Raw genomic sequence first — 26,120 nt, 5'->3', positions numbered from 1 at the left:
AATAAACCAGCTGAAAGATATTAGTAGACAGTCCTGCCTCAGGGCATGAAAAATAGCCTGACCATTTGTCAGTTATATGTTACAGAAGCCATACAGGAAGTCCCCAGGAACGTCCTTGTAGGCCATTACATATGTTTGTACACCCTAGCCTGCCAGATCTTGAAAGAGAGTCCCTCTCAATCACTGGTTAACTTAGAAAAGCTCAACTTGAAGGTTGCTCCCAAAAAGATTTAAAGAGTTCCCTTATATGCCTTCCTGGGCTTTTCTATTTCTGACAAGATTAAACCCCGGGCTTTCTCCATCATGGCAAAAGTCCTACTCCCTCATGACTACAACAATTCTGCGGAACTGTTAACTGGCTCAAACCTTTCCTGTCTATTCCAGACTAGGAGATGAGGCACCTCTTTCCTCTCTTGGAGGGGCCTAACAGCCCCTCCACCAGGGTTAAACTAAAATCTGAGGGTAATACAGAAAGTTATAGTCCTCCTGTCTATATCAACTCTTGAATGGCATGATCTAGGGAAACCCTTTCTGGCCATAATTCTGTGGTCACTTGAAGGGATCCTAGGAGTGTTGTGGCAGAATAGGCCCCTCATGTGGTTGCACCAAGCCAACTCTTATTTAGTAAAGGTTACCTCAAAGTTTGAGATTGCCTTCTGCCTTGCCCTTAAGGTGAAAGGCTTAGCAAGGAGAACTTATAACAGGGAACCAGACAAAATAATTCTACCATTTTTCCTATGATATTCTCAACCATTACGAACAGATTCCATCAGCTTTCATGGAATGGTGGCAGGGATCACAGGCTTGTGATAATCGGAGTATCTTATTGCTTTGTCCCAGCTGCCAATTACAGTTAAACACCATAGAATATCTAGCTCTAGTCCCATTCCCAGGGCAACTATGGCCCTTTCTGATGCTAATAAAGCCAGGTGTGGGGTTCTTATCCAAAGTGGGGGAGGGGAGGACACAACTCGCATTCTCCCTAACTCGAATTCTGACTCAGTGCAACTGGGTGAATTATTTGGCCTCCTGAAAATTTGTGAGTGTTGCCAACAGGAGCCAATCAATATTTTCTCAGACAGCCAATATGCAGTACAGGCTGTCTGTACCCTGTCCTTCTCCTATACTAAAGAACAAAACAGCCCAAAACATGTCTGCATGGGATTCATCCAAAAGGCTCTTGAGAATGGGGCACATCCCTGGTTCATCTCACACATAAGATCCTAAACTGCCTGGCATACTAGCAGAAGGAAATGAGAGAACTGATGCCCTGATTATGACTGTAGGCACAGGGTTGCCAGAAAAAGCCAGAATGTCACACTAGCAACTTCACCTTTCCACTTGGAACTTACAGAAGCTCTTGCCTAAATTGCCTATGTAAACATCACAATGTAAACATCTTGCAAGATCCTGTAAAATGTGCACACCTCTTGCACCATCAGGGTCCTTTGGCAGATCAGGAATTAACCCTAAAGGTCTACTCCCCAGTGCAATTTGGCAAATGGCTGTCACCCATTCCAGCCTTTGGTAATCTTAGATACGTACATTTGTGGTAGATACTTGCTCAGCCTTTGCAGTGACCATGGCAGGTGAAAAGGCCTCTCAAGCTATTAAGGTCATGAAATCAGCAATGCTGAGAACGAGAGTCCCTTGTGCACTTAAGACTGACAATGGGCCTGCATACTCATCTCAGCAGTTCAGCACCTTCTTCCCCTCATGGAGGATCAGTCACTCCTTTGGGATACCCTATAATCCTCAAGGCCAAGCAAACATAGAAAGAGCGGTTGCTCCTTGAAGGAAGCCCTTGCTCAGGTCACCTTCCTAGAATCCTAAAGAGATCCACACCTAAGACTGGTAGAAGTCCTACTTCATGTGAACTTTTTCTCCTTCAATGAATGTTTACAAACATTGGACGTTTTTGCTGAGGGACACTCCCCTTCCATTGGTTAGTTGGAGAGACCCAATAACCTCTCAGTGGCAACCACCTGCTCCACTTCTGACATGAGAGCAAAGTTATGTTTGTGTTTTCTCCCAGGATGCAACTGCACCAATAGGGGTGCCCTGGAGAGATGTTTGCTCAGGCACAGACCAGGGGACAATGAAGGAACCTGGAAAGGACCAGGACTAGGAAACATAATGTACATACTGTGTTTATTAATTTTTCTTCAGTCTGGAAGGACTGATGAGCTCTGGGCTTTGGTGCTCCTGCCCCACTTTCTTTTGCCTGTGGCAGTTAACTCCCCAGCCTACCCTGTTCTTTTCTCTTCCATTTTGTGTTTGGACTGGCCCTTCATGGACTTAGTCAATACTACATGACAATTAAAAGGCACTTGGGCCACAGAGGACATTCTCTGCTTTACCAGCAATGTCTCATCTATTGACCCTTGTAGCTAACAACAAAATATGACCATGGGGGACTTTAATGGTAATCTAACCTATGGTAGCATGTTAAGCATGGAACTTTATGTTCCCCGTACTGATTACAAATCCCTTAAGTATCCCCCAAGCATATCACATCTACCCCTGCCTTGCTGTCCAAGGGTCCCTCAAGTGCGCACTTTTATGGGACTTCTTTTCCCTTGGGAGCACTGCCAGCCTGCACTACGTGTAAGATTCCCTGGAGACCACCCAATAGTGTCATCTAACCTCACACTTGGTATGTGGAGGTTTACCTCACATGATTTGTCCAATATTACTCCCTATGATAACAGGGATCCCATTCAATTCCTACATGAGTCCACTCTGAGCAATTGGGATTTATGTGGACCCTCTAATTGCTTTGATTTAGACCCACTTACTGTCCTAAAAGGTGGTCAACTCTTTAATGGAACTTTTATTTCCATATAAACCAGTTGATGAAAATGTGAACTGGGGCAACCCCGTAAATGTGACTGTTGGCAGGTAGGTTGGCTGGAAAGCCACCCCAGTCTGTGTATGATCACCCTTTTCTTTCTGGTCACCAATACTTACATTGTGACATTAAGATAGCCTTAACTGCTTTAATGAAAAATGTCTGCTGGATGGGATATTCAACAACAGCTATCCTGATGAGAGAACCAGCTACCATTTGGATGCCTGTGGTAAATAACGCTCACTTTCATGCCATCACTATGATGACCCAGATTCATGTACAACCCCTACACTGGGTAAAGAGGGATTTTGGTATTATGGCTGCCATCATTGCAGGCATTGCTGGGGTGTCAACAGCTGTGGTTGCCTTGACCCAGATAGCCACTACAATGAAGACTGTCAATGTTGTAATCTCTAAATCAGAAATGCTGCAGGTACAGGAGGTACTAAATCAACATCTTTGTCAAGTCATCCACATTTTACAACAACAGATTGACTTACTGGCAGAAGAGTTGGCCCTTGTTAGGGATATGTCTCTATGGGTAGGCAACCCCAGGTTTCACTCAATCTGCCTAACCCAGTACGTAACGCCACTGAGCGTGATAACAGTTGGCTCAATATCTTGAAGGTACCTGGACAGACAAATTCCTTAACTATTCTGTGCTGTTAAGGGAGAACATAGCCAACCTCAATGTCACCAGGGTATCTGCGCTCTCCCTAGATGCCGGATTCTTGGGAAAAGTGTGGAACAATATTAAGAGGCTGTTTGACCCCCTGTGGATAGCCATTTATGCTATAATGGGAGGAATTGTCATACTAATATTTTGTTTAAGTGTCTTACACAGCATATCTCCGGAGTGTTCCATGAATAAGGCGACACTCCAGGTGCTGATGGCTCTTGAAAATCCTGATTGTGGCCCCAACTAAGGAAGTCATCAAAGCCTGGATGGCAGAGATCTTGAGACCACCATATAGGCTGTTCCTCATTTCCCTCTAGTGTAACATGACTCCAGAGTAATGTTTCTTTGAGAGCTGGTAGTCAATGACAGGTAAGATCCTGGAAGACAGGGCAACCTAAGACAGGCACAGTCTAGTATACAGGAAATTCTCTGAGCTAGGGTCAACAATGTCAAGGCAATGGCGCCCTGCTCCCACTAGGCTGTCAAAAATCTAAAAGCAAAAGGGTGGAGATGTAGGAGGAATGTGGTGACCTTCTTTGCATAAATGCCCAGGGTATGCAGCTGCAAAGGCAACCCCTGCAGGAGGACTTAATTAAGGACTGACTGAGAGACTAAGGATTGCTGATGTAGACAATGACAGCCAAATGGGAACTCCTGTTTAGAAGAGACGCTTTCTTGAGACCAATGGAGCACAGGTGGAAGGTATTAAAGGAGCTTGCAGCAGCGTTCAGATGGACTTGATGCTATGTTCTCACCTGCTCCTGGAGTCTGTGCCGCTGATTCCACACCCCCTCACCTCCAACCCCCAAGGGCAAGTGGGGTTGGACAGTGAGTGGTCCAGGGCATGGGCAGCAAATCAGTACCTCCAAAACTCAGATTCACTGTTTGTTTTTTCTGGGTGGGGGGAAATCAGCAAATAGAAATAGGCAGTCATCAAGGAAATCTTGGGTGTTTCTAACACTCTGCTTGCCCCAGCCATTTACAGGGGATTCAGGCAAGAATAAAAAACTTGGGCCTGCCCATTCTTGGTTACAGATTTGTGAAACTGTGTGTGGTCATGATCACAATGCAAAGTTGCCTGATTAGCTTTAATCGTGTCAACTTGACACAGCCTGGAGTTATCTGAGAGCTTCAATTGATGAATTATCTAGAGTCAGACTGGTCTGTGGGCATGTCTTTGGGAGTTTACTTTGATTGGAAATTGAGGTGTAAGGGCAAAGCTCACTGTAGCCATCAACAATGAGTCAACCTCACTGTGGGCACCATCATTCCTTAGGCAGGTGGTCCTGGGCTATATAAGAAAACCAGCTAAGCACAAGCCCAGGCAAACCAGTTAGCAAGCAACATCTATCATGGTTTCTGATGTGCCTTTTCAGCTGTAAATTCATTGGCCAGAGGTAATGCTGGGTAGAATAGGAAACAGGTTTGGTTCCAAGTTCCTGCTTGCATTCCTACCCTGATGTCCTGTCCCTCAGTGATGGATTCTATGTAGTCTAGAAGCTGAAATAGACCCTTTCCTCCTTTAAGCTGCCTTTAGTCAGGGTGTTTTATCACAGCAACAGAGAGGAAAGTAGCACACAATGCATGGTCCGAACAGCCCATTGCCCTGGACACACCATCAAATCTACAGAGTGTGGGTCCTGGGAAGTGGCTCTCACACTCCATTCCCTTATCACTAAGAAAGTGACATTATTCACTTTCAAAAGTCCATGCCTCCTCCCTAGTTTTCTCTCAGTAGTGGGTTCCTATCTTCTTGATCGGGAACACTTGCAACATTTTATGGGCAATGAGTATCTCTTACTATAGTATTTTATTAATCTATATTCTAGAAGAGAGTATTTGGTAATCATTTTTGTTAAAAACAACAAACAAGTGGCTTGATAAAAGGCTCAGTGGTTATGAGTAATTGTTGCTCTTTCAGAGGACTCAGGTTCAGTGTATGGTACCCACATGGTAACTCCAGTTCCAGGGGATCCAATCCCATGCCCTCTTCTGTCCTCCTCAGGCACTGCATACATGTGGTACATAAACATACAAGCAACAAGCAGGCAAATATATATATATGTACATATATATATACATATATATGTGTGTGTATGTGCACGCACATGCATGTGTATGCATATATGTATAAAACTCAAAGAAATCACTGTAGAGAGAACATGAGGAAAAGCTTTGTCATTAATTACATCTTCACATTCTGTGATAATCAGCTAAGTATTAAATATGAAGTGTCTTACACATTTATAGCCTTTTTGAAAATTTGAAACTATCCCACTGCATTTTTTTACTTAAAAATAATCTGCTAAAATATCTTTTAGATTTATTAATTTTGTGACTGTGTGTCTGCATGTTTGTTTGTGTGCCAAGAAGGTGGCTTAGTGAATAGAAGTACTTGTGCTTAAGTTTGAGGATACACACACACACACACACACACACACACACCCACCCAATGGAATGCAAATTAATGTATAAAATTTCTTTAAAACAAAAGAAATAGCCAAGTCTGATGACACACACCTTCAATTCCAGAACTTGAGGGCAGAGGCAGGTAGACATTTCGTCTATGTAGTGAGTTCCAGGCCAGCCAGGGCTATACAGTTTAGACCCTGTCTCAAAAAGAAAAAACATTCTCCTATTTGCACAAAGGTTTCATCAAAGTACTATTTATAAAACTGAATGTTTGGAAATAGCCTTGAGGTCCAAGTGTAAGGGTATTAAACTATGACATACCGTGTAACCCAATATTACACAGACATTATTAAAGTTGCCTAGAATTTGGAAAGTATTTAACACATAAGGTTAAGCAAACAGAACAGGTTGTAATATTAAGTATGGAAAAAAAGAGAAACTCATTAAAAATGAGGAGAAGAAAATGCCAAATGTTATGGGTGCCTTTGGGTCATCAGATTATAAAATCTCTCCCAAGATTTTTAATTCTTAATGTATTTTCCAACGTTTTAATTGAGAGTATGGTTTGCTTTGCAATTAGAAGCAAAAACAATTCTTCAGAAGTACTGTGTAATCATTGAGTTATAAATGTGTGCACATGTATGTGTTTTCTGGGCCCATCTGACTCCCATTACCAAGAAAGGCAAAAATGTGTTTCTCTGACACAAACATCTGCACAGACAGAATACTGAGGACTTTTTAATTCACTCCACATCTCAGCCTAAAGATGCTGATTTTTGAAAGAGAAAATATTTTCTTCTCAACACCTCTGGAATTAGTTCACTCTTCAAAAAAAACATAAAGCTTGTATTATCTTGGTTTTATAAAAATTTCAATATTCGTCTCACTCCCAGCTTTAGTTCAATGTGCTGCAATTGTTTGTTTACATGTGGCTCTCTCACTAAGTTGTGAGACTCAATCCCTTGCCTCAAGGAGCTCTTCCCCAAATAATGACAAAATATTCCCAGAATCTGATTGAGTGATTGTTAGTGTGTGTGTGTGTGTGTGTGTGTGTGTGTGTGTGTGTGTGTGTGTGTGTGAATTGTCCTCAATTGTCTTCCACCTATGTTTTGAAGCAGGGTCTCTCACAAACCCAGAACTGGTCAACTGGGTCCCACTGGCTGGCAACAGCAATCCTTGAGGACCCTTCTGTCCTTGGGCTGAGACCGTAGGAACAGTCTCTGAGACACGCCGTTTTACATGAATGTTGGGGATACAAGCTAAAGTCCCCAGACTTGTGAATCACACTGCACTGACTGAGCTACCTCTCCAAGCACCAACCGCTGATTCTCTATCAGCTACAGTGTTCCCTTCTCTAGCCCCACGGCTGTCTAGATACGCTTTATGATGATGCAGAGGCATGGCTTTACCCCACTGCATCCCCAGTCCCCTGTCGCTGACTACCAGCCCAAATCCTATTAGTAATGCCCAGCTCTCTCGTATGAGACACCACCATTCCCCTGTGTACATTCTCCTTCCGTTTAATGAGCAATGAATAATTTGTTGAACCCCAGGGAAGTTCCTGGTGATTTGGGGCTGGAGGGCACCGAATGTGCTCCCTCGTTCCTCTCCTGCTGATCTTTTCTCTTCTCTGCCCATACTCATTGCATTTCCCTTCCGCTGGAAGCCTCTGGAGGGTGACCTGCATTTCTGATGTCCCATTCTTTCCTGTCACCACACCTTTTATGCTCTGCCGTTGCGGCTGCCTTTCATAACACTAACTAGCTGTGTGCTCTCCATTACTCTGAAACATTCCTTGAGCCTTACTTTCTGAAACAGACTACGAGACTTTTACAAATAAGAGTAATACATCTCATTACTCTTCTTACACACCTTACACACAGGTACACACAGACACAGACACACACACACACACAGAAAGAGAGAGAGAGAGAGAGAGAGAGAGAGAGAGAAATAGCACACACATCTAGCTATTTATCTCTAGATACTTTTCTTTTGCGTTTGCTACAGAATGGCACTATATCATTCATATTCATAGAATAGCACTTCAAGTAGGACCTTAGGATGATACTATATAACCAGAATGTTCCGTATTTCTTCTACACTTAGCTTCTCTTTGGTGGCCGTTGGCAGAGGTTTCCTTCCCTGTAAAAGCAGTCACTAAAGTTAACCTTTCAAATGTCCGACTTGCCAGTGTATTCACTCTGCCTGGTGATAGGAACTCTCCAGAGGGAAGGGCCCTATTAGGTAATTGCACTTTGACAAAGCCAAGCATAATCTCGCCGTACAACTCTTTCCATGGTCTACTCTGAACTCATACTCACGAGCCTTAAAAGTCAGCTCACTGTCTTCTTTCATAACCAGAGACCTGTAGCGCTCCCTCCTTCTCACTCAGACTTGCAGGTGACCTTGCCCTGCTAGGACCAGGGTGACTCCCTAAAAATCCAGGATGAGTTCCAGATTCTGACAGATCTAGGAGTCAGTGCCAGCTCCTGCATAGTCTTGTCTGACCCCCGGAGTTCTGGCGAACAGTATTAACCTCTCTGGACCGCCTCCCTTAGCTCAACAGGGGATGTATACTATACTAATCTTCCAGGACTGTAATGAAGATGTAGGGAGATCTTATATACGTCTAAGGTGCATGGAAAATACACTGCGGACATGAGCTCCTCTTAGTACATAGTGCCTGCTACTAATAGAATCCCCTCTCCCTCTGGGGACAAGCCCATTCCATATTCTATTGATTTACCTCAGGAAGATGCATCAAGTGGAGCCATATGGTCAAGTTCCTGTTTTCAGAGCAACAATCAAACTGTAGCTGTTCTATTGATCCGCCCACCTGTTCATCTTTCCTGTCTGGCCTCCAGCCCTGGCTCTCGCTCTTCTGCCAAGTTCCATACCAAGAATCTGTGCATGTGCACCCTTTGCTGGAGCCTCACCTTGGCACCTTGTCTGACGAGTCTGCGAGCATGCATGTTTGACAGCTGTGTATGAATAATCTCTGCCATGTTGCCCTCTGAATGACACTGATGCCTGGCACTCAGGTTGCATATTAGAAGGTCTACTGAGCCTGCCATCCAGTTTGGCCTGATACAATATATTCTGACATTGGCCTTGATAAGTAATATTGCACCTTGCTTTCTTCACAGGCTATGGTGATTGGGTTGAGAGTTGGAATCCCAGCTTTACCACTTACTGTTCACAAAATCTTAACTTATTTATCTCCTCCAACTTTTGTTTTTTTTCTCACGTTAGAAAGCTCTTGAGAAGTTTGAGCACTTATAATGACTTACAGCCTGCTCATGGGACCTGTCAGAGCAAGAGTTGACCAACAGACCTCAGTTTAGAGGCTAGGGAGATGGCTTCATTAGGAAAGCACTTGCTGTGCATTTATAAGGACTAGAGTTTGGAACTCCAGCACCCCTGTACAAAGCTGGATTGTAGCAGCATGGAGCTATAAGTCTAGCATTGGGGTCAGGAGAGGGAGCAGAAAGAGGCAGATTCTTGAAACTCCCAGGCTAGCAAATCTAGGCAATTTGCAAAACCCAGATACAGAGAGACACTGGGTCTAAAGTATTAAGCTGGAGAAGGTAACCGAGGAAGAAAGCCCAAGACCCACCACTGGCTTCCACACACTTACACCACACACACACACACACACACACACACACACACACACACACACACATGCACACACGCACATTGACACACCTCTAGGGTGCTTGATGACCACAGGCTCTATTTTTATGCAAGTCAGTTGGCATTAACCTCTCCCTGACCATGTACCACCTCCCTTCCATGTGTGAGCCTTCCAGATTCATTCAATTCCATAAACATATCTAGGAGTGTGTACTGGCTAGCTTTGTGTGTCAACTTGACACAAGCTGGAGTTCTCACAGAAAAGGAGCCTCAGTTGTGGAAATGCCTTCATGAGACCCAGCTGTAAGGCATTTTTCTCAACTAGTGGTCAAGGTGGGGGGGACCCAGACCATTGCGGTTGATGCTGTCCCTGGGCTGGTGGTCTTGGGTTCTATAAGAAAACAAGCTGAGCAAGCCAGGAGAAGCAAGCCAGTAAGAAACATCCCTCCATGGCCTCTGCATCAGCTCCTGCTTCCTGACCTGCCTGAGTTCCAGTCCTGACTTCCTTTGGTGATGAGCAGCAATGTGGAAGTGTAAGCTGAATAAACCCTTTCCTCCCCAACTTGCTTCTTGGCCATAATGTTTGTGCAGGAATAGAAGCCCTGACTAAGACAGAGTACAAATATGCTTTATTCCTGACACACAAACTCAGACTTCTGCAGCTCCACTCACCCCCAAATTCTAATTTAGAACCCGAGTCTACTGCTTGTCCCGGCCCATTTCCAGGAACCATCCTAATGTTGTGTAAATAGTGGCTCTCACTTCTCTGTCCAAACTTCACTGGCTCTACCATTTCCAAAGACAGTTTCTTCTAATCTCAGTACGTCTGGATGGATTTCTGAAAATGAAATCCGTCTGTTGGAAACAAGGCATGCAGATATTTGTCTAAAGTGCATGGCTTCAAGTATACAAATGATAGGTTCCCCATTCAGTAATACTCTGGAAATCTCATTCCTTTTAATAAAGTCTAGACAGGAAAACTTTTTACCACTGGGCTTCCCCTTAGTAGAAGGTTCTGCCTTCTAGAATTCCCATGGCTTTGGGCACCAGATTTGCCTAAATGCAAAGTACACATCTCTGTGTAGGCGAAAGCCATGATACACAGTAACAAGTGCATTGTTCTTACTTGTAGCACCATTGACTTACTTGTACCATTTCTCGGTGATCTTCCTAGACCTGTCTGTCCATCCTGAGCCAACCTCCTCCCCATCAGACTGCTACCAAAAACCTCACAAGGAAAAGTTGGGCACAGATCCTATCCCAGGCTGCCACAGAGCACTACCACACATAGGAACTGATGCTGTGGCCGTTAAAGCCCAGCAACCACAGAATCTTTCACCCAAAAAAAAAAAAAAGTATAAATGGGACCTGGAAAGAATAGGATCTCTTTTTCTTATGGATCCCATATTAGGTTTGGACCTATTGACAGCGATCATTCCCTTCACATAGAAGGACCTCAGGATAAATCTGATCCAGAGAGAAATGGAGCTGAGAAAGCAGGAGAGAAAAAGATAAAAAGTTGCTTCCTCCAGCAACTGAAGTAGATCAACCTAAGGGTGGACCTAAAGACCTTCCAGTCACGTCAGCCAGCAAGTCCTTCATTGCCTGATCCGGTTGCAAGTACACATAATTAAGTGCATCCTTGACCAATGGACAAGGACCCTAAGGGAAATGAAGGCAGAGGGATGGGGCATCCTCTGCACACGTGACGTTCAGAACAGGGGTAGCTGTGGTACTGTAGGAAGGTATTTAAGCTCCCTCACTTTCTATTCTGCTACGCTCCTGGCTTTTCTTCGTACTTTCCCCTCTGGTTACAAAGTTCCCAAAGAATAACTTGCTCCTATATTTCCTACCAACGGTGCCTTGGCCCAAAGATCCTCTCCTCTCTGTAGTTTGTGGCCATTCTTTTTTTTTTTTTTTTTAAAGGGCCGGGGCATTCCAGGTTTTTAGAGTAGTCTTGTCAAGGACTCAGTGATATGTAAATTCCCACTCCTGAAAGAGAAAGGGTGTTAAGTTGAAGAGAAAGCCTGAAACAGGAGCCAACAGACTCCACCCAATGGTCCGAATCCAAGCCATCTCAGAGGTTCTCAACTGCGTATTTATACCTTTTTGTCTTCTAGAATGTATACAGTTTTCACTAAAAAAATTCAACCCTCCACTAAAATCAGACATCAAGCTTCCTTCTTTGTCCTCTCCTTTCCTCTCCTGTCCTCCCCTCCCCTCCCCCTTCCTCCACTCTCCTCCCCCTTTCTCCACTCTCCTCCCCTCCTCTCCCCTCACCCCTTCTCCCCTCGCCTTTCCTCCTCTCCTGTCCTGTCTTCCCATGCAGGGTTTCCAAGGCATGCTTAGCCTCTTTTCTATCTCCATCAGTGCTGTAGCGAGGCAATGGAGTAGACTCTGCTAAGGAGTTTTGTAGCACCAGCCTGGCTTTCAGCACCTTTCCGCTCTAATTACCTCTGGAGATTGTGAGGAAAATCAATCGCTATTATTTGTGAAAACCCATGGAAAAATCACCAGGCACCGAGTGAAAGTTGGTATTTGTTATTTGATTTTCCTGTCAAGTGGGATCACCTAGACGGACCACATGCCCCAGGCTAGATTGTTTTCCTTTCTAGCTCTCAGGTGTTATCCTTTCTCCACAGCCAGCAATCTTACATCCTGCCTCCCTCCAGCCCTAATGCTCCCAAGCCACACACAGCCTACATTCAGATTTTTTCCTTCTCCTTAATGTCACCAGAACTCCTGACATAGCATTTTAAGAGACCATAAAGGTCTTCCATCCAAAGTTGCTCTTCAGACGAGGACATCAGGCACCAGAAAGGTCAACTGACTTTATCCAAGGCTACATAATCCATAGCTAAGTCAAGGTGACAACCCTCGAAGCAGTGCCCAGTTGGGATCTGCTGTTACTGGTGTCGAGTCTGCACCTGTTTCCTGGTGTTCACAGACACTCCACAGACTTCACAGTCTGGTCTGTGTTTACCAGACTCCTCCTCACCAGTCTAGCTCCTACAGGATGTCCACTATCTCGGGACATCTCAGCGAGTGTTCATCATCATGTTCTGAGTGTTTTGGCATGTATCAGACACTAGCAGACGAAGCCCACCATCAGTGCAGAGACAAACAGATATACTTGATAAAACTACGCTCTCATAGTCCTGGAAAACTTGAAGAATTCATCTCCTCTCAGATTCGTTTTTCTGCCCCTTACACAAGTTCTTTTTCTAAATATTCTCCGCTTCATAACCACTGTCCGTGCTGTCTCCTATTTAGAGAGAGAAACACTTCATAAACTTTATTTTTAAACTGCCTCATCTTTTAAATTCTACATTCTGTTTGATAAACAAGGTAAGGACATTTGGCTGCCTGTGAATACATCTTTAAATCCCATTTTCTTAGGAAATGTAACAGGTGACATGTGCTTGTCCTTGTTCTTATTTCCATAGGTAACACATGGATTTCTTTATGCATTCTTTATTGGGTCCTGGTGAGAATGAGGTTAACGCTTCAGTTCAGGTTTGCTGCTCCAGGTGTCAGAAGTTCTCTTTATATCCAAGAAGCGACTGTCAAAGTCTGGAAACTATAAAAGTCCAAATGTAGCAATCCAGCTCTTGGCACATTCAAAAGCATCTCTGAAAATTCTACTGCCTTAAAATGACAAGGGCAACCATCCTCACAGTGACAGTCCTGAGGGTTCAACTCTTCTTGATTCCAAATGTCATATGGACACTTTGTTTTTACCTAGACCAGCCTAGGAAGCAACAGGTTAAGTCACTCTGTGCCAATCCCCTGGAACTAACATCCAGAACCTTCCTACACAGCAGCTCTCTCCTTCCTTAAGGCTTTCCCAGCCTGGATACAAAGATAATTATAGCCCTGGTTACAAAGTATCTCATAATTATGAGGTATCTAGTAGAAATGTTAAAGAAAAGTTATTAACACCTCAGCATATTTTTTTAAATTCAAATTTTAAATGCAACATTAAATTGCACAAAGCATTAAGGGTCAGTTTCCACTTCACAGAAGCACTGTTTTCCTTTTAGAAGAGCCAAGAAAGGCAGAAAACTACCAGCAGATGCTTCGGCGTGGGGAAACAGCAGCATAGAAATAAAGTGAGTCTTTAAAAGTTTCAAGATGCAGCCTATAGCCAAAGTAAGATGTCCTGGTACCAAGAGTCAAATAAGAAACCAAAGGCCATTTCATGTTTTTATCATGCAGCGAATGGGACCCGGATAAAGGAAAGAGCATTTGCACCCACTGGTACCATCTATACATAAAACGCTCTCAAACTTGGTTTGACCTCAAAAAGGAAACAGTTAATGTAACTTACATTTATGGATTCCTGAAATGATTTCTGCCATCCACCATTGAAGGTTTTCAGAAGAAAAGACCAGGTAAGCCAGGTTACTTAGTTTTGAAAACCACCAGACTGAACCCTTTAACTCAATTATATCTGCATTTCAGTTAACAAATAGGGAACGATTCTAGTTCCTTCTAATATCTACGTATGTGCTTTCTCTTCTGACGTTATCGATGCCTAGGGTGAACAATGAATTGTTTCGATTACACACACACACACACACACACACACACACACACACACACACACACGCACACACGCACACACGCACACAAACATACACATGCACACACACACACAGTTCAAAATAATAAGAAGCAGCAAACGTGGAATGCCGAAGTCTTCATAACACACAGTGTTGGCGTGAACAGTCAGTTATTGCGAAACAATTAATAAGCAAATCTTACGAGTCCTTTCACTTAAGGCAGAGTGTAGGGAGGAGAGTCATGCTGAAACCTACAGATAATTATCCCCCTACTTCGTTTTGCTTATGTAGGGAGGTTCACACCGAAATGCTGTTCTAGGAACCCCTGTTCACACTTCGGTCTACCATAGATTGACACTGTCGACCCTCACAAAGATTGCTGACTCTGGAACCTAGACAAAGGAGGGTGTAGCTCCAAGATGCGAAGCCAGGCGCTCACCGAAGCTGAGAAGCCGAAGCCGACTGCTCACTGGCTGCCCTGCACCACCTCTCCTGTACTCTGGAGACCAAGAAGTCTGGAACTGATGGAGGACTTGGTTCATTTCCCCCAAACTTTAGGAGTCAGTGTTTCCCCTAACTCTGCGAGCTCAAGCGGAGGGGAGGAGAGGGGGTTGCAGAAACCCGGGGTACGGCTGCAGGGCTCGCCCACCCACCTCTGCACCCACCCCGCAGCGCCCCGGTGGTCCCCTCACCTGTCCTGAGCGCCGGGTCTCGGGGTTCCGGTGGCCTCTCGGGGCTCTTCGCTCTCCTAGCTGTCGCGAAGGCGTACGTCTCCGGGGACCAGCGGGAGAGGCGGCGGGGTCGGGGGCGTCAGGAGGAATCTGGGCAGCCGCCGGCAGCCGCGGTCTCACTCCCCATCCCCGTGGGGCTCCGGCTGAGGACGCGGTGGGGTCACCGCGGGAGGATGAGTCAGGCCGGGGTGCAGGCGCTCTGACTCGCACATCTGGGGGACGCGGCCGCCGCCATCGGACGCGCGGAACCCCAGCACCCCTGTGCTTCTAGGGTACCGGTGAGACTCGGTGAGCGAGGCCAGGACAAGGGATCGCAGCTAAGGCGTCTCCGCCGCCGCCAAGGAAGACAAAAGGAACACGGGGCTCGAGGGAAAGTTTTGGGCTTGGTTCCTGACGAATTCTAGCCCCCGAAGCCGCCAAGAGGAGGATCGGGAGCGAGGGCGGGACGGGCTTCCCGGAGCGTCGCCGCCAGCCGGGGACCCAGACGGTGCTAATCTCACCGCCGCCCACGACCCGTGGGAACTCCGCCGGCCCCGCCGCCTAGCTTTGCGGAGAGCTGCGGGCAGGACCCGCCCTTCCCCCCGGACCCCAACCCAGCTGCCCGGCGCCCTGGCTGCAAAGTTGTACTTCTAGCGCCGGGATGGCGCGCATACAAAACCCATTTCGGGAACAAAGTACCGCTTCCAGGCGCTCTGCTTCGTCTGAAGGCCAGCGGGCGGAAGCGGACACACCCACTCGCTTCTCATCACGGCTGGACCCGGGTTCCAGAACGGGAGATCCCTGCCCCTCCTGTCCTAATAAGAACTGGGGGTCCCCGGCGGACTCTGTTTTCTGGAAGCAGGAGACATAGGCCCCTCGGTTCCACGCCCCTCGGCTGCTTTCTTATCAGATGCAGCCTGGGTGGGTCGGGGTCCCCCTGGCGGCTGCACGGATGCTGTGCTAACAGAGTCAGACCTGAACCCCCAAGAGATACTGCACGCCCTGAGCCCTGAGAGGGTTAAGCTGCTTTAGGGTCCTGGGAAGTTAGCTCCGGTAGAGCAGACGGGTTGGGGAGGGTTCTGGGCATTGGGTTGTGGGTGACGGGGCTAATTGCATCCTAAGACTTCTAATGATCAGTCTGAGACTCAGCTCCAGCTATCAAATTCAATGAAGGCTTCAAGTTACCAAAAATATCAGTGAGTCAAAACCGTGTCCTGTCCATACAAGGAAATAATAGTTACCTGCAATTCTGCTAGAAACCAAGTGCGGACTCTGGCTGAAGATCAAGTCAGTAAATAAAGTTTCGTATGCAAATTACTGCATTGGAGCATACAGTGCCCAGCAACCCTAGCTGAGCTATGGTTTTACAAATCCGCGAGTTCCTTGGAATGTTTTTTTGTTTGTTTTTAACTCATAGGCAAGAGACAAATATTCTGTTGTGGTATGTATCTAGCTCAATGTGTCAGCTACTGGATTCTATGCAAAGGAAAAAAAAAATCTAGACTCAAAGAATTTAAGGCAGCTTGTAGAGGCCGGAGAGGTCATTAAGATGACACTGTGGCCACAAGGAAAGGCTGTAAAAAATGGGCGTTCGAGGTTTAAAAAAAACAAAACAAAACAAAACAAAACAAACAAACAAACAAAACCTTGCTTCAATATGGAGGTTAAATACTTTTTGTGAAATTCCATGACCAAATGCCTTAAGAAAAATTAAAGGAGATGAAATGCGGGTAGGAGAAATGAGTCACCTTGTAAACCATCTGCGCTTTTCTTTTTCTTTCACCTCATGTGGTTAGTTCTCTTGGCCCAACGCCATTTCCTCAGTTCTCTTAGGTTTTCTAACACATTTGTCAAGGAACCCTATTAAGCCCGTGATCCTACTAAGGTTTTACTCATTGTAAAAGAATGCCCTGAATCTTTCTTTCTCTTCAAAGCTCCCAAGAGTAGACACTTCCCAGTAAGCCTTCCTCACTTGTCAAGGGATGAGTAACGGGTTCCTCCTCTCCAGCACTTTTAATGTAGTACACTATCAAAATGTATAAGGAAACATGTATAGTGGCAATTCAGACATTCTAGGCATCAAATGGCCAGGCAGTCCTTCTTAAAGAGAGGCTGATGAGGAACGACTGTGGAAAAAGATCTAGACTCATTCTTATCACCATTGATTATAATTACCAATCTGAAATTGTATTCAGAAGATGAAGGAGGATGGTGGGTATTTTTGTTTTTAAAATAATAACTAGTAGTCAGAAAAAAATCAGTAGTAAACAGCCTTGTAAATCGAGGGTTGTCTGCCATTCTGTAGTCTAAGCAACTCCCAAGAACCTATTCACCAGATCCCCTCTGGCTCTTAGTGCCCCAGGCAAGCTCAGGTAAATTATTTAATCTTTGCTAATGGCCAATATTTTCCATCTGCAAAGAGCCCAGTGAGTGTCTCATGTCAGTAATGGATTTTGAAATTAGCAGCTTCATATCCACTTTGATATAATGAATGGGAATCAAATATTCCCTATGTTTTGGGGGAAAAGCTACCCATGTTTCACACATAATTATTTTGTGAGTGTGTTGTTTTGAGATGTGTAAAGTTTCCATTAGAACAAGTCCATTCTAAAGGATTACATGAGTACAGAGTAAAGAGAAAGCACTCTTCTCTCTAATTGAAGCCTGATTTTTGAGTATAAATTCTCTTGCTTCTTAAGCAGAAAAAATACCTAATGTCATTAAAAGTTAAAATAATATATATGAGATTCTTCTGGTTTGCTATATATATTCAGGACATTTAATTGAGCACATATCCACTCACCACACTTGCTTAACGCTATGGGAATAAAAGATATAAAGAAGTAATGAGAAAATATTTCCATGAAGGTCAACATTTCACTCAGTATGGCATAAATATGATATAAATAGAATATAACTAGGATATAAATACAAATATTCAAAGCCTGATGAGTGATGAGGAATTTTAATGGGTTAAGCGAACATACATTGGAACGAGAAAGTATGATAATTGGGATTTTAAAATTAAAAATAATTTATGGATGTTGTGAGCCTGAGTCATTTGTGTACAGGTGTTCATGGAAGCAGGAAGAGGAGGCCAGGTTGCAGAAGCTAGAATTGCATATAGTTATAAGATGCCCAACAGAAGTACTGGAAACTGAACTTGAGTCTCCTGGAAAAGCGCCAAGTGCTCTTAACAATCTCCCCAGCCCTTCATGGATATTTTTAAGCAGTTCAGGTATAAGGATATGATAGAAACTGTTAGACAGTTTGGGTGACATTAACCCACTTCTGTCACAAATACAGACTATACTGTCCTCAGACCTCAGAAGAAAGACCCTAGCATGAACATGAAAGCAGAAATGAAGAGGAGATTCCCTGCTAATCTTTGGCCTGAATTACTTTGACTATGCTGTGAAATGGATAATCTGAAAGCCCCCGTGCTACATCTCTGGCAGCCCTGTTACACTTCAAAGCAGGGGCTAAGAAAAAGTCAAATGAGAAAATGCCCTTTCTGACTTTATCCTTGAAATACAGATGTAAACAGAAGAAATGCAAGGGAAGTGGGGGGCAGGGGAGGGGGCATATGGATCTTAACAGACTATACTCACTTGATTCCAAACAGCATTTCCTCAGGTTGTTTCACCATGCCACACTGACTATCACTCTTTAGAGGATTTGGTGGAGGAGGTGGCAGCGGCAGCGGCGGCGGCGGCAGCAGCAGCAGCAGCAACAGCAGCAGCAGATGTAAACAAGCATGCAATCAAGGGTGCTACTCTCCTCAGGTAGATGCAACACCAAGCTCGTAGTTAGGCACATTGTAAGTTCAGCATTAGTTCTGTGATAGAAACAAGCTGATCAGATTTTTATGTCTGAGGGACACAAGATTTCTAAGGGGACACATTTTCCTTTATTAGGTCCCAGTTCTGTTCTCTAGACAGATATGTACTTGTGAACTGGACAACTGCCACATGGTCAGCAACAACACACATAGTTGTACACACACACACACACACACACACACACACACACTCATAATGTGTGTTGTGATTAGATTCTGTTCTCATAAAATAGAGAACTGACACAAAAGTGGGTAACACAGCAGCAATGATGAGCCACTTGTTCTGCTGTCCTTGGTCCTGAACCAGGCCTTGATGGTTGGTGCCTGGCTGCTTAGTGTGATCTATCTATCCTTGACATCATTGGATAGAGAATAGCTGAGATCCTATGATGCCTAGCACAACCCTCTCGAACCACATTTTGCAAGGCAGTAATTCTCAGTAGTTTTAGTTTGGTGTGCCCTTTGTAATTTGGAAGTTCTGCATTAGGACACAGTTCATCCATCTTGTGTCAAACAACTAGGTTGCGATCCCAACTTGTACTGACTATCCTGAGTATTTTTAGCCTCATCCATAAAGTTCTAATAGTCATTGTAAGTTTTTGTCACCCGACTTTGATAACTTATAGCAGTTTTAGATCTCTCAGTCTTCCGTGTACCAGACGTGCAACAAATCTCTTGGTCACATGTGAGCACCATCTCCTGAATGGAGGTAGGACAAGCTTACAGTAAGATACACAGGCAAGGTGAAAATTTACTGTGAAAACAATTCAGGCTTCAATTTCTACTCAGTCAAATACAGTCATTTCCAATTAGTTTATACAACTAAACTTTAAGTCCTATCCGATTTTTATTCCACTGGGGTTTTTTTCCACATGTACTTATGATTTAGAATAAGAAAGATGAGATCATTGGTGATAATTACATTAGGTCTGTTTTATTAAATAAAATGATGATAAAGATGACTTGGTGGTTTGAATTCACAAAGGCTTATACATATCTGGCTGTCTTAATTCTGCAGCTAACAGAAATCGGTACACACATACTGCTGACTTTGTAAATGAGCAACCAGTTACACTAATTAGGCCACAATGTTGGTAAAATAGAGTGCCAGTTTAAGTCACACCATTAAAAATCTCTAGGAATACCCCTTTACACATCTCTCTGGAAACATGAGGAAATATTGACACACCCATTTTCAAAACAAACTTTAAACTCAATGATATGCTCCATTACAATATAGCCATTTCATGCCCTTTGTTATTGGAAGTCACTCATCACTGTATAACCAGTAGTCTGGGGACAATTATTTTTGGGATGAAAACTAGAGTTAATGTGAACTTGAGTAAGCCAGATATTATTTTGGGCACTATTTGAACTTTAAGGCTACTGGCAAATACTTGTAGAATATCTATGTGAGCTCTGTCTTGTCCCTTCAAGTGATTTTTTTTTTTATGAATCAAGCAAATTCCCAATTCAACATCACATAACAATGCTGGGCCCTGGCTGGAACCCAAGTCTCCTTCTTCAGTGTTCAGAGATTATTCGACACTCAGAGTGTCAATTTCTTTAAAGCCCAGATAGCAAAAAAAAATGTGAATATACAAAAGGCTAAGCATTCCTCCAGTCTAACCTCTCCTCCAAAGGAAACACGCTTATAAAGGAATGTAGAGTTTCGGTTCTACGTTATTCATCCATTAATCGGAGAGCATTTATATGAAATATCTGGATTTTTCCTGCCAACGAGGGCGCTGAGGGTACCTGGGAGAGAACGGGGGACAAGAGACGCGACGAAGGACACCAAGACAAGAGTCTGATCAAGGCAACAATTTTATTTTTCCCAAGGCTGAGTTTATGCCATAACAGGGGTAACAGAGGGAGGGGGAAGTATAAAACATTTATGTAGGCCAAGGACACAGTATTTGTGTGGTCAGGGAATTGGCTGATGTTGACAGGATGTCAGAAAGATCACAGGTTTGTCATGTCTATTGGTCAGCAGGATGTTGATTTTTCAGAAAGGTTACAGGTCATCACATTGGGTATCTTGACGTCAGATGTATTTCTCAGCAAGGTCAGAACTTTATCATATCATTATTCATCCTGACCAACAGATTTGTATTAGTCTTTGCAGCTGGCTGGGGATTTTCCATGAACCCAGTCATACTTAATTCTAACCATAATAATAACATCAATAATGGAGGGCTTCAAGGGCATTGCTCCCAACATTTCCCCATGTATGTTGTACGAGTTGGATCTCTCCATAAACAAGTCATTACATTGTGAAGTCTGACTCAAGAAGTACACATAATGGTGATATAAGGTAAGGGGCACTGGAATCTTCGGTGTCTATTTTATTGGATTAATAATTAATAAAAAACACTTCTGGTGTGTGAGTGATTTAGCTTCTAGAGAGGCTTAATGAAGGAATAAAAACATCCACTGTAGATGTAGCACTGTCTCAGGGGCTTGTGACCTAAACTGAATAAAAAGGAAGGAAGATGTTTGCTAAGTGCCAGCATTCCCATCTCTTCTCTCAGCTTTCTGACTATGAATGTAACAAGTCAGGTAACCAGTGGCCTCATTCTCCTGCCACTGTGGCTTCCTGAGATAGCCTTAAACCATGATCCAAATTAGGCTCCCCTAAAGTTACTTCTGGCCTGGTATTGGGTTACAATGGCAAAAGAAAGGGCTAACACTGAGGAATTCCAGTTCCAAAGACATAAAGATACAAGACTGACTTTGAATATAAGGAGGTATAAAAAAGTGTGCAGGCAACCCGGAGGAAAAACCAGTGGGGGCATGTTCAAAGGGCTGATGGCAATGGCTGAAGAGGGAGAATTCAAGCCAGGAGTGATTGTACAAAAGGGAGAGTAGGAAGGCAGGTGGGAACTTGCCCACAGAGAGCCTTGTCTTCCAGGCTGAGGAGTGGGAGGGTTTATGGAGGAATCAGGAACCATCACAATGAACTTCCATAGCAATGGAGAGGAAGGATGGAAGGGCAAAGACCTCAGAAGCAGAAGAAATCTTGCATTCTTCTAAAGGAAGATGGCAACTCAACTTAGGGATTTGAAGACAGGAATAGAGAGAGAAGGTACAGATGAGGAAAAGTAAGTATTCACTAAGTAGGGAAAATGGGCTGGAATCCATGTTTTACATTAATATCTTGAATTATTATTAATTTTTACTATTCCTTAACCAATGCTACATAATGTCAGAAGAATCATTCCAAACCATGAAGCTTTCTGTACAGGAGTTTCGCAGGCAGTGTGTGTGTTACAATTGTTATCTTTGTGTTAAAATGGATCATGTGTAATTGGTGGTATAAAACTTGTAATTGAAGGTTTCCAAGCTCGACGTTCTTTACTCGTCCAAGTCTCAGTGCTGGCCACCTTCCAAGATGCTCATCACTGCCTTTGAAGAACTTGATACCTTTCCATTGTCGGGTTTATGTGTGTATGATGCTGTCACATCCAACTGACTTTGAGGAGTTGCCTTCCATTGTTTTCTATTGGGAGGTAATCACCAGGTCTATTTCGGCCATAGCTAAAAGTTACATGTAGGATTTATCTTTTGCCTGAAGTCATGATCTCATCTAGTAAAATCTCTTTGGTGAAGAAAAGTTAAGGAAAGACGTGTCATGGAGCTTTTGGGTTGGTTTGGTTTGTGTTTGTGTTTCTTTTGAGACAGGGTTTCTCTGTGTAGCTCTGGCTATCCTGGAACTTTCTCTATAGACCAGGTTGACCTTGGACTCACAGAGATCTGCCTGCCTCTGCCTCCCAAGTGCTGGGATTAAAGGCACACACCACCATCACCCATCTAGGAGTGCTGGAAGTGTCATATTTTAATTGTATTTTAAAAAGTGTGTGTGTGTGTGTGTGTGTGTGTGTGTGTGTTAACAAAGATGAAAGTGGGATGCAGAGAGTTGCTATTTAAACTAAGCAAAATGTACTTTTCCATGATAGGCTACTTCAACCAAATCCTGAGTTTGTACAATCCAGTATTTTCAAACCCACTAAATGACTATATGGTTGGTCAAGTAACTGCTATCTATCTATGTTTACTTAGAGATGACCTTAGGAAATTTTCCAAGATTTTTATACTTAATTTATATAAAGAAGATTTTGTATAACTTTTTTAAAAAGCCTAACGAGTAATATGGATTAATCCAAAAGTCTACTTCCTGTGGCCTAGCTTTCATAGTACCAAAAAGTAATATGCAATCTACCAAGAGAGGGAAGCAAGCAATAGGTTTATTTGATTTTAATGAGCTATAACGATGGCCAGAATAGAAAGATAGTCCTAAAGGTACAATAGTGGCACTCCTGTCTTGGCAGTAACCAACAGCTTTCCAATTGGACTTAAGGCCCACACAACAGGAGTGCATCTGTCTTGTACTAGAAACCTAGCTAACTATCAGGGGCTAGAAAGGTCACCTATCTCAGAAGAGAATCGACTACTGTCTCTTTACTAAAACCACATGGTTCCTAACTGAATTATAAAAGTTAATCCTCATACCTGAAAATAATTGTAACTCTCACCACTGGTCAAAGAGGCTTTTCTTCACAGCAAATTTAAAACAATAGAAAAAACCACAGCAAGTCATAATGCAGCCAACCCATTGGATACACATGGGCCACTTGGAGGCCAACTGGGTGTATGTACAACACAGATCCTGCACCTCAGGTAACATTTTGGAGAGGGGGCAGAAAGATTCTAAGAGTCACAGGACCAGGAAGTCAGCTGTGATATTGTGTCTCCTAGAAATGGAAGGGGCACTTCATCCATGTTCCTCAATAATATATAAGACCTGAAATACTAAATAAGACAAAAAGATGGTAAAATTAATAGATATGCTAATGTGGAAGGGGGAAATGTTACAGATTTTCACTCTCAAGAACTGTAAGCAACCAATGACTGTTGATAAAGAAAGAATTATTCTCTTCTAGAGATGAATTCCCTAATTAGTTATCTAATACAAAGTGATCTGTCCTGGAATCATATATACACAAACCATATTATATAGACTCAACAGGTTGTATTTATATATGTATCCACTTATGTATTTGTAGCGATAATAATTTTAAAATATTATAAGTTTAAGAAAGAGTGAGGGGGGATATAAGGGCTATAGGGATATGGGAACAGATGGAGGGAGAATAAGAGGAAATGATGTGATTATATTTTAATTTTAAAACTTTTAATTGCAGTAAAATGAATCACTTGGGGGGAAATACAGTGGCATGTACAAAGGATAGACATAGAAAATGAGGAGAGTCAGGCAATGCTTACCAAGGAGCATGTGCTCTTCAAAGGGGCATTGTATAGGCAGTGCTGTTGTGTGATCATTACTAAGTGCCTTTAAACAAACTCATATGGTCTAGCTGACAGCACACACCTACGATATGTGGGCACACCTGTTCTCCCTAGACTGCCTGCCTCTACAGAAATGCCACTATCCTGCAGACCCTAGACCATTATAAAGCAGTGATAAAACACTTGTGCACCTAAACCTATGTAAACATAGGAAAAGCATGCTAAGAGTACAGCACAAAAGGTATCTGATGACTCTCTTGTTCTAGAGCACCTAACATGAGTGCATTTTCAGGAGAAGAGTGGCTCTGGATAAATCAGCCCCTCGACAGGACATAGGTGAAGATGTAGGGCTGAATGGGCATTGTAGCTGCTGTCAACACACACCCAGACTACACTGACTTCATCAATAGAAGTTCTTCTTTGACTAGTACACGAATGGTAACTTACGGCAGTTTTTCCATAAAATTACCATTTCCAACTTCTGGGCTCCTTTGGAACAGCTTGAAATACAGGTGCACTGCAGAAGTAATAAAAAATGTCCTCCTTAGGTCTTCCACTCATGCCAGTTTTAAATTTTTTTAATTTTAGTTTTGAACTGGCTGGGCTAAGAACCAAGGCAGACATACTTGTGGCCCAGGCTTCCATGTGTCTAAGGATCCTATTGCTGTCCTTCATCCCCACAGCCTGTCTCACTGAAAGACTTCAGGAGCAGTCATCCCACATGGAGCTATCACCTGCTTAGCTCTGATTCCTCTGATTCCTCTGATTCCTCCTGCGGGACCTGCCCAGGGCTCTCCTCGAAGTATCTCTCTTTTCAGAACTGTCTCATGTTGTTGTGTTTGTTTTTCTTCATTACCAATTTTCCTGCAAGCAGGTATTCATTAATAAAACTCTTCCAACATTGAGGTTCAAAGTGACTCCTTTTAATTTGTGATTGTTAGTGTACCTCTGTGTATAGGTTTCTCTCTCCCTCCCACTCCTTCCCTTCCTCCTCCCCCATAGTGTGAATGTGTGTACATGTTGGGAACAATGCCCTTAAAACCCTCCATTATTGATGTTAGTGGTATAGTTAGAGTTAAGTACTACTGGGTTCATGGAAAATCCCCAGACGGCTGCAGAAGACTAATACAAATCTGGTGGTCAGGATGAATAATCATATGACAAAGTTGTGACCTTGCTGAGAAATACATCTGACATCAGGATGCCCAATGATATGACCTGTAACCTTTCTGAGAAACCAGCATCCTGTTGACATCAGCTGACCTCACGAGTACTGTGTCCTGCGTAAATGTTTCCCACTTCCCCCACTCTCTGTTACCCCTGTTATGGTATAAATTCAGCCTTGGGAAAAATAAAATTGTTGCCTTGATCAGACTCTTGTCTTGGTGTCCTTCTTCGCATTTCTCTTGTCCCCCATTCTCTTCCAGGTACCCTCTGCACCCTCGTTGACATGTGTGTATGGCTGTGTGTGTGTGTGTGTGTGTGTGTGTCAGAAGACAACTTGAAGGAGTTGGTTGTCTCCTTTCAACCTTTACTCTGTCAGTCCATGTTGACAGCCCAGATGTAGTCAGATTTTTAAAAGAACTGGTGCATCCCATATAAGCTTCTGCTAGGCCTTTGACTGTGCATTTTCTTAGTGCATTCTCCCTTGGTCTACAGTCCCTTCCCTCTTGTCTGTCCTTCATCTATGGGATCACTAGGGAGCTAGGGATTTTCAGCTGTGTTATAATCCCATGGGGTGCTATCTCACATGCAGTAAGTCACTGACTGACACATTGCCGTGTAGAGAGCTATATTTTTGTCTAGAGTTTCCAGCACTGGTGTTTGATGGACAGACAAATGAACTGCTTCCTCAATCATTCCACATCTGCTAAATGGACCTGAAGAATGATCTGGGATAGAGTTGCCTAGCAGGATGAAGATCCTAGGTTTGATATCCAGCATTGAAAGAGGAAGGAAGGAAGGAAGGAAGGGAGGAAGGAAGGAAGGAAGGAGGAACAAAGGAAGGAATGGATGGAGCAAAGAAGGACAAGGAGAAATGAGATGGAGGGCGGAAAAGAGAGCGTGTTCATTAGCCTATTCTCACCCGAAGTTTCATTTTGTGTTTTCATAA

The 26,120-nt window shown here is 43.6% G+C and overlaps 1 protein-coding gene across 7 annotated transcripts in view; it reads right to left on the bottom strand.

The window, feature by feature from the left end:
• Positions 1 to 16,590, bottom strand: part of Tmem200a (transmembrane protein 200A) — a 99,523-nt gene extending 82,933 nt beyond the window's left edge. For 3 of the 7 annotated variants that reach the window (XR_010055953.1, XM_063270487.1, XM_063270483.1), the window contains exon 1: positions 14,839 to 16,590. The gene's annotated coding sequence lies outside the window, so the exon portion shown is untranslated. Of the gene's footprint in view, positions 1 to 13,911; positions 14,796 to 14,838 lie in introns of those variants that run through there. The other 4 variants (XM_063270497.1, XM_063270504.1, XM_063270490.1 and 1 more) reach the window with 3 other exon arrangements.
• Between the last annotated feature and the right edge of the window lie 9,530 nt (positions 16,591 to 26,120).

The sequence above is a fragment of the Rattus norvegicus genome, chromosome 1 (genome assembly GCF_036323735.1).
Source record: "Rattus norvegicus strain BN/NHsdMcwi chromosome 1, GRCr8, whole genome shotgun sequence".
NCBI lineage: Eukaryota > Metazoa > Chordata > Mammalia > Rodentia > Muridae > Rattus > Rattus norvegicus.
The sequence above is the reverse complement of the archived record's forward strand: the minus strand, read 5'-3'. Positions and strand labels throughout refer to the sequence as shown.